At 44.4% G+C, this 12,034-nt stretch overlaps 1 protein-coding gene across 1 annotated transcript in view; it reads left to right on the top strand.

Annotated features, from left to right (window-relative positions):
- The window catches only part of LOC122625964 (protein dachsous), a 59,955-nt gene that overhangs the window by 29,569 nt on the left and 18,352 nt on the right, over positions 1–12,034 (top strand). The window lies entirely within an intron of this gene.

The following is a 12,034-nucleotide window of genomic DNA, read 5'->3' as shown; positions in this document are numbered from 1 at the left end:
TATTTTCAGTTTCCAGACTGGCTCCAGTCCCCTTTTCCGCAGACCATCCTTCCTTCCTTTTCCGCATTTCCCTCCCTTTTGGCTGCCTTTGTTATTAACTTTGACTCACATGTCGATCACTGTTGATGATTTTGTTCAATTTTAGCGCACATGAGAGCGCCGTCTACGTCTCCATCATCCCTCATCAGCGTCTTCAGCCTCTCAGCTTCCTACATTCCAAAATGTGTGTGTATCCAAACTGTGATTGCTATCTGACGGAGCAAAAATATTTATTCAGCCCCCAAAAATGTAATGTTACTAATGCACAGGGAAAAAGTGGTATTTCATTCATAACTCGTTCCGTTTTTTTGTCCGCTTAGTGTCCACATCTTAACAAATGATTTTCTGGTATAGCGTTGCTTTGAATTGGTGCTCAGTTTTTACAACTTTTGAAATTTTTAACTTCTTCCCCGGGATTTTCTTGTGGTGTAACTTTTCCGGTGAGTGCCCATCAAGCTTGACGATGCTGCTGATGATGACGTGCCGTTGTCAGAGACTGAAGTTTAAGTCGGACTCTGATGGCGGAGTTTGAATTGTTCGATCCTGCTGCCCCAAATCGACTTCGCTTTCATTTATGCCCCTCCCGCTTTATCGCATGTGTCCGCTATGGCAAATTATGGCAAATACACACCTTATGCCTTGTACCTGATACCCGTTGCCCAGGAACTCACCTTCGCATCTGCTACAGTCAGCCCTCGGTGCACACGCACTCCACACACAACACACAAACGTGGGGATGCGGTGTATATGTAGGTCTCAAGATGGAGACACTCCATGGAGTGGAGATCTGACCACTTTTAAACTTTTCGTTTCTTCGTCTTCCTCATCGAACTGGCTTTATTTCTTATTGTTTTCTTGGGCCTGCTCTCTGGCCGGCCGATGATTACAAGATCACTTATCTGGCTTCAATAAACTTCGGCATCGGTTGCTGTTATTATTTTTTAATGTAGTTTTTTAAGTACCATCAAACACTTGAGACTATGAAGCGAGAACTACTACTCTCCCTTTGCCTGCCTGGCCTCGAAAAATCATCTAGAAAAGTTGTTTAGCCCATCGATCGATAGCAAGAGGTAATTACCAGCGATCGATTGCTTCTATCCCTTCTTCTTCTTAGGTTCTTAAGCTTCTTTCATATAGGTTTTTATGCTTCTAGGGGGCGGCAAGAGCCGGAGATTATCGTAGATCTTGTCGAACTCAGGCGAGGAATTTCAATTTCGGAATGAATTTTTGTTTGAGTACACCTCCGTTTTGGTGCACCTGCCCTGCAACACTTTCTTTCCGTTTATTGATATCTTTATGGTATCAATCCCTCTGCCTCCCCATATACCCCATTTATGTTCGCTGTACCTCCAATCTGCCATTCCATCTGCCGTTGCCCATCAATCGCAAGTACAGTAATTTGGCTCGAGTGCTGCCCCAATGGATTCCCCATTACCACGTAACTCGGGTTTATGGCCACGCATGGCTTCAAGACACTGAGAAAGGAATCGTACACTTACGGAAAATGCCCTCAATGGGCTGGGAAAGTGTTATATCTTCATAAATTGATCTCTGATCAACGATGATGGGAAATTAACAATTTGTAAACACTCTAAGGCATTTGATTTGTGAAAAGGGGATAATAATCACCCTCCTTCCGTTCATAATAGATAGCCATGAGTTGTATCACCCATTAGAAAATAAGTATTTTAAAGTTTGTACAATTTGTAGAGATAACTGTTTGATTGTTTAATTTTTTTCCAGTGTGTCATCTCTTCAGACGCACTTTGGCTCTATAAATATTCCATGGTCATAATCCTGGGCTTCTGCTAATTTTCGTGGCACTTACTTCACCACTTCTCCCTGATCTTTGCAATTTCGTGGCTACAACTTATTGGCTTAATGCCAGGCACTGGGATTTCCAAGATTCTTCCCTGCTAATAACTGGCAATCTGCGCCCTTGGTTCCTTTGTTTTCTCTCTAAGAATAAACCGTCTCCGAGGTTCTATCGATCTTTCCGAGCCGCTGATCTACCCGGCATTCCTTTCGCTCTCTGTGCTGGAACATCTGGCCTTTTGATTTTAATTATATATTGTGACCAGTCGGAGTATGAGTTTCGGTCTCGGGCCAAGGAAAACCTTCATATCGGAATGGGCGTGTCACTAAATAAATTACTTTTCTATACTTGGAGTCGACGCTGTCGAGTTTCCCACATGTGGCACAATCTGTTTTTGTTTCAGGCTTTGCTTTTTGTCTGCACTTTGTAGCTTGGCTTCCATGCAGTTGCAGTTGGAAGCTCGGAAAATTGTTTGCTAAACGCCCTTTCCTGTGCTGCTGCTGTCGCTTTTGGGCTGAAGCTGCTCGTAATTAGCATAAATCACTTCGAAAAAGGCTTCCATTTTGGCTTGACCAAATTTGTTTATAGACTCTGTGGCTCTTTTGGCATTTTGGCATCTCCTGACAGGGGGTGCTGCCCATGGAATCCCCTTCCTCCCCCGAGAAAAACAACAGCAAAAACAACACGACATGGTCCAAGTCACGCATCGCTGACCAAAATTGGCCTCCAACTCGAACCCGAAGGCAACTTTTGGGATGGCGGAGGCGATTGGACTGCAGTTTGCAGTTTGGATTCGCTTTGTTTGCTCTTTTCTTTTTGGCCGGAAAGTTGAGCAATAAAGGCCATTTGCATTGCACTCCGAAACTAGCAAATAGAAAGTACAATTCGTTAATTGAAAGTTTGCCGAAAAAAAAGACAAATGGCGAAATAAGTAAACGCAGTGTCCACAAATGAATTGAAGCGCCAAGTTGTTCCTTCGACTTCCCGTTTAAATCAACTTTCCCATATTGGTCGGTCGGCGTTTGAGGTGTCCTGATCAATTACCCAATGCAATGTTGACCTCTTCACAGAGAGTTTTCTGAAACCGCGAAATTCCCACACGCTAATCAGCTTGATGCCATTTGGTATGCAACTGTCAAAATCTATTTGAAAGCATCTTCATAACTACTGCGACTAAATACTGGTTTAGATTTCCACTCTGATCGCTTTTTTATTGATCACCCCGGTCAGTTCCCCTTTTCCGTAATCGCAATTACTGTCAATCAGCAATTTAATTTCAATTTTTGATTTATTATCGTAGCGGAACTTTGGCTCACTTAGCCGATTTCATCCCGGGAGTGGTGACTCCAAATGACTTATTTAATTCCTTTTTTATTGACTGTTATGCAATAGCAATTATATGCCTAACATAACATTTCGGAAACGGATTTAAACATTTTTACCGTTTTAAAAGTTTTAAATTTTGTAAGTAACACATACTGAATACTGTTTTACTGCAAATTAAGCTCTGGAAATATAGACTAGTTTTGTCTATCCACTCAGCCAGGTTTTCCACTTAATCTGTGCTCGCCTTTTACCAATGCGTCGTCGTTGTCCACCACTTTGCTATTTTTTAGTGCTCTCCAGCGGCCTAATTGAAAAAATGGTTTATTAAAATGGGGAGAGGGGACGATGATCTTAACGCACATTATATTTCCGTCATTAGGCACAGCAACGAGTTTTAGTTTTGAGTTTTTCGGCGCATTGCATAACCGGCAAAACGCTCCACTGGGAGCAGTCCACCGTCCCTTGTTCCCTGTAATTTGTGGGACGCGATGATGAGGAGCTCGAGACAGTGGGACTGGGTTCACTGGAGATTCTGTCTCACCTCCCACTCACAATACTCACAATAAAAAGAAACGCTGGCCGAGACAATTACGATGGGGGAACGGCGTGTACCAATTATGAGTCTGCGCTTGTTGGCCATAAATTCGCGTCCGCTTATCATTTTCATAAACAAGTCGCGGCCAAATGGGAGCCGCACTAGAGCCTCGGCCTTATGCAATTCTTACTCAAACTCTGCCCGACTGCCCCGGCATTTTCCCGGGGTAATGACAGGTGTTTGTAACTCGTTTGTAGCTAACGGAGCCCCAAAAATGAGCAAGAAAAAATATGGCTGGCCCCAGAAACAGAAACCCAGACAGCTAGAGCCACAGACAATCGGCATGGGCATCGCCTGCACAGAAGAGTGGGTCTCGCCAAGCAAAACTTCGACTGGCAGGGGGTCGCCAACGCAGCCAACAAACAGATATTTGCATTACTACAAAGCGCTAGCCAATTTATGCCCGCCAGCAGCCCAAGCATCAGTATCACAAAACAGCAGCTGCACTTGGCTATCCCAAGCCCAGTGAAAGTGATCTTCGGGAGATGGCTCCAACGGCTGGAGACCTGCTGGAGATCTGCGTCTGCGGTTGCTAGGCAAATATTCTAGGATTACACGGCTCAAACGAAGGAATACTTATAATCGTGATTGAATGATTTTTAAGAAATTCTAGTCGCATAGCACTTTTTCTCTGTGTAGTCATGCAATTTTATTACGATAGCAGTTTCCATATGCTTCTTGCGGTCAAAGCACACAGTGGACCCGAGCATGTAGATGATTTCGATTTTGATTGTGTTTCCGCGTGTTTTTGCGGTTGGATCCAGAAGATTGTCAGCACACACAACATCATCACTTGATGGCGGGAATAAAATTGATATTTGCGGTGGTCTTGTGGTTAGTCTGGCCGATGGAATGTCCGCCGTGGGTCTCAGATCCCAGGAAACGGATCATAGGCAGTGTCCAGTCTGGGTTATTGAACCCATCGGACAGCTCGAAGTCTGTGGCAGATTAGCGAGACAACATTTGTCATTGTTAGCGCGTAATTAACTCACGCCCCGAGTCCAAATCCTCCCCCCTGCGATCACCCATTCCGCCCACCGCCCCCAGTGCCATTAACATAAATCAGACTGGAAAACCACCACCGGGAGGAAAACGGCACCATTTGGGATGTGGTGTTTGGAGCCTGGAGACTGGCAACTTAATTGCAGAGTTTGCATAATGCATTTAAGTGAAAAAAAGAGGAAAACCAAGCTGGCGGTTGCCTAATGGAGCAAAATATTTCAAATAAACATTGAAAAACACTTCGAGGCGACGGGCCATGAAGTGAAATTCAATTTGCCCAGACGCCGCGCACCACCCCGCACCACCCTGCACCACCGCACCACAATCATAATTAATTTCGGCGGTTATCGCTTGGCCTGCTTCCGAGTAATCCACTTCGCAGCCTGACTTCGCGAGTCCCACCTGCTGCCAGGTTACCAAAATCAACAAAATCGATATTTAAAATCGCATAAATCGGCGGGCGAGCCCACACACTGAGAAAAAATGGGTTACGTGGGAGCGGTTCCATGAAAACAAACTACTTTAAAACTGTAATATGCACTTCAGATGTCTAAAAGTATGCAATATATTACTAATAACTGTCAAGGCTAGAAACAAAACAAATGTATTTTTCAAATTTTCCACTGCCTACGAAATTTCTTCCTGTGCACCGCATGCGTTCCACATTCCTGCAAATACACATATGTTCCACACAGTTTACCACCGCCTCGACTTTGGCTGTGACCACTTTGCGATTTGATTTATGCGGCTCTTGGCCCCGCTGGGAAGCGGAGGATCGGCCAGACTTATAGTGGAACGGCTCAGTGGATCGGTGGTTAGGTGGATAGGTGGCTCTGTGGTGCTCGGTGGGGTGTGTGGGTGCGTTTCGCCTCTAACTGGAATTGCTTTAAATTACGCAAATTCAAATTGCACGGGCGAGCGGACGAAACAAAGCCAGCAGACAAAAACAAAAACAAAAAGCAAATCGAATCCAATCGAATGCAGTTGGAGTTGAACTTTTGATTAACTTATTGGACACACGGACCACAACAAGTATGCCCGGTACCGTTAACCGCTCCAAGATCCAAGATCCGAAAACCGCGATCCAGGCACTTGCCATGTACAGAGAGTTGTCCACTTTACGTGCTCGCCGTTCGCATTTATCAAACCGAACTAAGAGTGAAACCGAAACCCAAGTCCGAGCCCAAACTCGCAGGCAAACCGAAAAAGCCAGAGTTGCAGGCACAAAGCCAAGATCGAAAGTGACCAAAGTCGGCGACAATAAAATCAAACCGAATTGCGGTGAGTGCAGTTAAGTGCATAAGTGCTGGCTAGGAATAAAATAAACAAAATACTGCCTAATTAATTGGTCTGCTATTTTTAGAGCAGTGAAAATAGACAATTTATTTACCAGGCTGCCCGCCCTGGTCCTCCATTTAGTTCAAAATCACCTTTATAAACATATTTTAAATATACAGAATTTTCAAACATGCCATATGTTACCCAATAATATGCGTTTCTGAAATCAGCGGCATTCAAATAAGTTATAAACAGCTCAAGAAACATAAACAATAGAGGGCTTTTATTTATTGGTCCACCTCTACAGCAGTTCTAGGTAAATTTTCATGCCTGCCCATTTCCACATTTCAATTCCGGGCAAATATTTACACAATCTCAATAAATTTATGCGCTCTTCTTCACATTTTCAATTTGGCGAGGAGTCCTCCTCCGGCTGTGCGCCGCAGAATTTATGCAAAGTCACAGGGAAAAGCGGGGCCCAGAAGACTGCGATTGTTATTGGCCTAGAGAACGAACGATCAGCGATCGAGAATCGCGGATTGAGGATCGAGAATCGCGAATCGCGAATTGGGAATCGGGAATCGACGATCCATGTGTGGGCGGACGAAATCGAGTCCAAATTCAAATTCAGCGATCGTGGTGGGAGTTTGCAGAACACGGAACACCGGGTAATGGAGTTAAGTCGCTGGAGTCTAGGGCTGGATCATGATTCTTATCGCCTGGCTTTTAGCTAAAGGCCCGATCCGATCAGCAAACTGGGCTTATGGTCGTTCCTCGTCTGTGTGCACCACTTTGTGTGTGGCCCAGTTGTGGTGCTGCGCTTTATGGCCATCGACAACTCATTGACAATTTCCTACTTTGGGTGCCACTTTGGGGAAAGTCGCGCAGTCGTCAGTCGCGAGCATTGGCCATTAGGCTTGGCAACTTACACAAAAAAAAAAAAAATAGCTCTTTATCAGCCGAAGATCTGTCAATATACACATCATCATAACTTCTTTTCCCACAATTATGTTATAAAATTATATAAAAATCATAGTATTTTACAATTATTATGCATAACAACCAAGATGGCTACTCTTCCCGGAAGTTGCTACAACAAATCTATCACTCCAAGAGTACCCTTTGCGTGGCATTGCTTCCTTTCCAGCGGCGCCAATTAGAATGCTTTATGGCCCGGACTGGACCACATTTCTTGGGCTCCTCCTTTAGAGTGGCAGAAGTTGCCTGTTGTCATGGGCATGACTTCCTGTCGCTCTTGATTTCATTCCCTGTGTGGGTGGAATCGCCTCTGAGGAGTAGGTGGTAGGTGGTGACAGGCACAGGGGCGTGGAGAAAAGGGCAACTCGTTAACGTTGCGAGGCCAGGATCTTTGGAGCGTGCATCCAACTTAATTAGCTGCAGCTGCATCTGCCACCGAAGGAACTGCAGTTTAATGAGGAAGGCATTGATTAGCGCCTCCGATTACTAGGGGAATAAAAAAGGAACATGAACAGAGAGTAATGGCCCTTAGGCCATAAGAAGAATGGGAGTACAATTAAATCAGACTGCAATGTTTGATTAACTTCAAGGGCCAATAAAATAATCGCAAGAAAACGCCATTTTAAATCCAATTTATGTCCAACAAGAAAGAACACTTTACTCAGCTGGTAGGGCTAGAGATCCATATCTAGAAAATGTACGTACTTTAAAGAGATGGAGACGTTTCCATCTTCATTTTAATGTGAAAATGTTTATGATGCAATCTAGCTTGACATTCACATACCATCTAATATGGCACTGTTCCTAATTTCCCCTTTGGTATGGAAACACTTTTTAACGCCAAAACTAAAGATTCATTGGCTGCTTTTGGCCACCAAACAGAAACTGATTTCCATTCAAGTTCACGAACTTTGTCTCTAGCAGATACCCGAACTCAAGCCACGTAATCGACGCGCATTCCAGCGAGAAACGTTCATGGACTTGTACAACGATCGATCATCGCAGTCAAAGTTGGATTCAGAGTTTGGAATCGGAGGATGGCATTGGGGCAGGGACAGCGGCAACGGCAGGGGCAGAGGAGAAGATCCAGGCGGGTGGTGCGGCAAGTTTGTTGCAGCTGCGGTGGAAATATCGCAGAGGCATTTAAAACACAAGAAACGCATTCATTCCCCCACTCGCGATTTTTTTCAAAAACATTTTCCTCCTTTTCCCTGGCCAGTTGTGCTGTGTTGTTCGCATGTTTTTGGCCATTTGCAGACACATCCTCGCAGCTTTGCAGTCAAGTCCATGGCCAGCGGGTAAATTTGAATCTCCCCCACTCATGCGCCTCTCCGCACCACCCTGCTCACGCATCTATTGGTATTTTGATTTATCAATAGACGCTGTTTTTCTCAGCGCAGAGCGGCGAAAGCAAAAGTTGAGGCTTAGTCCGCCTCAAAAGCTGAACTGTAAACGTAACCGTAAGGGGGCGTGGCATCGGGGTAATGGGCATTGGCTAAGAAGACAGCTGCAGCCAAGTGCCAGCAAGCATAAATCAAATGAAGGAAGAAATGTACAAGATAAATTTTTAAGCAGACTTATTTAACACCTAACAACCTTGTTAGATGCATTTTGATGATGCCCCAGCACCACTGCACCTCTGCACCACTCAGAGACAAGGTGGAGCAGAGTTCTGGCAGAAAACAAGAAGAAAAGCGTGACACTGGGAAAAATGAATAGTTAATTAGTATTATTTTGATCCTAAAATGATAAGATGAGTTTATAAAAATATTTAAATAATATATAAATATTATAAAAATATATAAATAAATAAATTCAATGATCGGCGGCTTTCTATATTTACGCAAAACACATTTTGCACATTTGCTATCTTAAGCATTTTAATGATTTCTCTAAGTGTTGAAAAACATTGCAGCGAAGAGAACGCAGCGGAGTACAAGTCAGAAATCTATACCGGAAAATTAAAAATTCCTAATAACACGACAAGCGGCACAGCGGTGGTGCAATGGTGGTACACTGGTGGTGCAGCGGTGCAACAACTGTTAGAATTGCCTTTTGGTGTTTGACGATGCACAGCGACAACAGAGAGAGCAACAAAAACAGGGGAAAGGCCAGACCGAGCCGCAGAAAGTAAACAGAAATAGATCGTTCCCACCTCTTGCAGCACCACAGCACCACCACGCCCTCCGCCCCTTCGCTGTACCACTTTCCCGGTGGTGCGGCCCCATCACATCTGCTCACATATAAATCTTCAGTTCTTTGCGCGCATATTTTGAGAGAGTGTAAAAATAATTTATAAAAATTGCAATAAATATTGAGGGGTCCTGATAAGGCGTCAACATAAATCAGCTGCCATGTGGAGGCCCCGCAAAAAGTTCGGGAAGTTCGGGGAGGTGCGAAGGCCGTGACTAATCAAGGCAAAGGTGTGAAATCTTCACACGCCGCAGAGGATCCAGGTGCGCAGAAGAGACTTCATTGCCGAGCCCTCAGCGGTCTGAATGTCTTTATAACTAAATCGATTGCTGGTCACTTACCTGTTAGATAAAACCGCAGGGGCGCAGAAGAGTCGCACTGGAAAAAAAAGAAAGGGATTAATTAATGATGTCAAATAGCTTACACTTAAAATAACTTAAATCCTAATAATGTTAGAGGTTTTCTTTCTCGTGTGGGGATTGATCTGTTTAAAAACCGCAGACATTTTACGCTTTCTGCTCCTACCAAACATGGAATGGAACAGTGAAACCTGAGCGACGACGCCCACCATATGGCAAACACTTTCTTCGCCTCAATTGGGTTGTGGACTCGTATTGATTTCACATCGAATTTGCATTGGAATTGGCAGAGGATTGATGACGATTGAGTCCAGCTCATGTGTTAAGTGAGGCCATTGAAAGGTGCTCAAACTAAATCGCTGAGTAAAATAAAGTCGGTCGCGGCACTTGTGAGCACGTAGTCATTTCTCATCAGCCACCTTTCGTATTGGTCGTTGCGGCGGGGCCAGCTAAATCATCCACATCTGCCGGAAATTGCATAAGAAGTATGCAAGCCGCCGCACGCTGCGATTCGCGAAGTGAGTTTAAGTCTCGGAGAGCCAGAGTTCCACAGTCTCAAAGTTCACTGCACCGGGGATGTCTTATCAAAACTGTTCGCTGCCCTCGGATTCAGACACTCCAAGCTTCAGTTTGTGCCACTCACTCCACTCCACTCGGCTCGGCGATAATCCGCACCAAAGACACGACCGACATTTGGCCAACTTCTATTAGCCAGAACTGTAGTGTGACTTTACTCTGTTGCTAACGTCGTGTCATTATCACTGCGAGAAAAAAAGCACGCAAGTGTGTTGGTGCACTCTCGTGGACTCTAAGTCTCATTTCTCTTGCACTTCAAGTGGTTGTTCCAACTTCAAATCGTAATAATGATTTTAAATCAATTATTGACGGTGTTAAATGGATTGGTTTCTCAGTGTAGTAGTGTTAATCAAAATGCAACCTCGAACATCCGCATGGCTGCTGAAGATCGTTCTGTTCCAGCAATCATCTTCATCCTTTTGTTGTTAACTGCTTTGGTTTGAGCCAACTCCCCGTCACCCGTCACCCGCTCCCTCTCACTTTATCACCATCTCTTATTCTGTCTTAGCTCGTTTTGGCTTTTTTACGTTAAATAAGGTAATTGAATGAAATTACTTTTGACAGCTTATTTGCATACATCAACAGCAGCCGAAAGCAGAAGCTGGGACTTTTGAAGTTGGAGCTGCAGTCGCTGTTGGAGTTGGAGGCCTTGTTAGTCCATAATTGGTCATTGAATGCTCCGCCTGCTCCCCTGACCCCCTTTTAAGCATCCCCACCTGCAGGAGAGTGTGAGAAATGCGTGCTGACAAAGATGAATAACTCTTGGCTGCTTCAAACCACACATATGTATGTGTTGGGCAAACGAACTTCAATTGTTCGCATTCGGATTTTTATTTTTCTTGTTGGCTGCCTGGAAGATGTCACTTGGCTTTGACTTTGGGATTCACTGCCCTCCATTCGATTTGCCTTTCACTCCTGCCTGTTTATGCAGCTGGCATAACCACAGGCGGGGTAGGAAATATTTTATTAAAAGGGAAAGGGTTACCTCATTTTCAAATTTATTCAAAATTTCCAAGAGTTTTGCATCGCACTTTATAAAATTAAAAATGCGATAATCTTAAGACTTATTAAATACTATTCTCTGAGTGCAGATAGCCTGTCTCTTTTCTTTCAAGCCCACGACCCCTGATTCCTCTTCATTTCGTGTGGGCGTACGTTTATTTAGCACCAGACCCTTGCCGCCTCCTCCTTCAGATTGTCGCATCCCGCGTTCCGAAAACAGTTGCACACAGAACTTCCATGTTGTTGACAGATAAAATTGCCAATCTCTGGACTGACGACGGCCCAGTTCCAGCCCATATCCCACCGCAGGACTGGAACTGCCCCCGGCCATTGCATTGGTGACAATTTCACCGACCGGGTTAAACGAGTTTAAACTGCTGCCCAACTCAGCTCATTGAAAGTCTTTAGTCGCAGCAACAATCTAAGCTGATCTCCGCCAGGTTTCTGTCCGAGTCCCAGCACCGAGTACCCAGAATTACAAAAAGTGTAATTAGCGCTGAAATTCAACGAGAGCAGCCCAACAACTGGGTGCTGGGATCCCGGACACGTTTAGCTTTAAATGCATATCACCATGGACTCTAAGCTACGCCTGGGGAAGGGCTTGAAATACACAGAGAAAAAATAGGTATAGAGTGCTCATGCTTTGTCTTCTTCGTAATTAACATAATTACATTTGTGTAGGGCCTAAGACAACTTTTAAATTATGGTCGTTAAAAAACGACTTTAAACGTTATTCACATAATTTTAGCAAATTCAAATGATTTGCTTTCGCTTGTTTACTCTGTTATTCGTGGCTTCACTCGTTTGGTTTTTCAATGGAGGGAAGCGAAACGCTTTCCCTGCCTCCCATTTAAGTTGAAATAATGACAG

This window comes from Drosophila teissieri, chromosome 2L (genome assembly GCF_016746235.2).
Source record: "Drosophila teissieri strain GT53w chromosome 2L, Prin_Dtei_1.1, whole genome shotgun sequence".
Lineage (NCBI taxonomy): Eukaryota > Metazoa > Arthropoda > Insecta > Diptera > Drosophilidae > Drosophila > Drosophila teissieri.
This window is presented reverse-complemented; position numbering and strand designations above follow the sequence as displayed.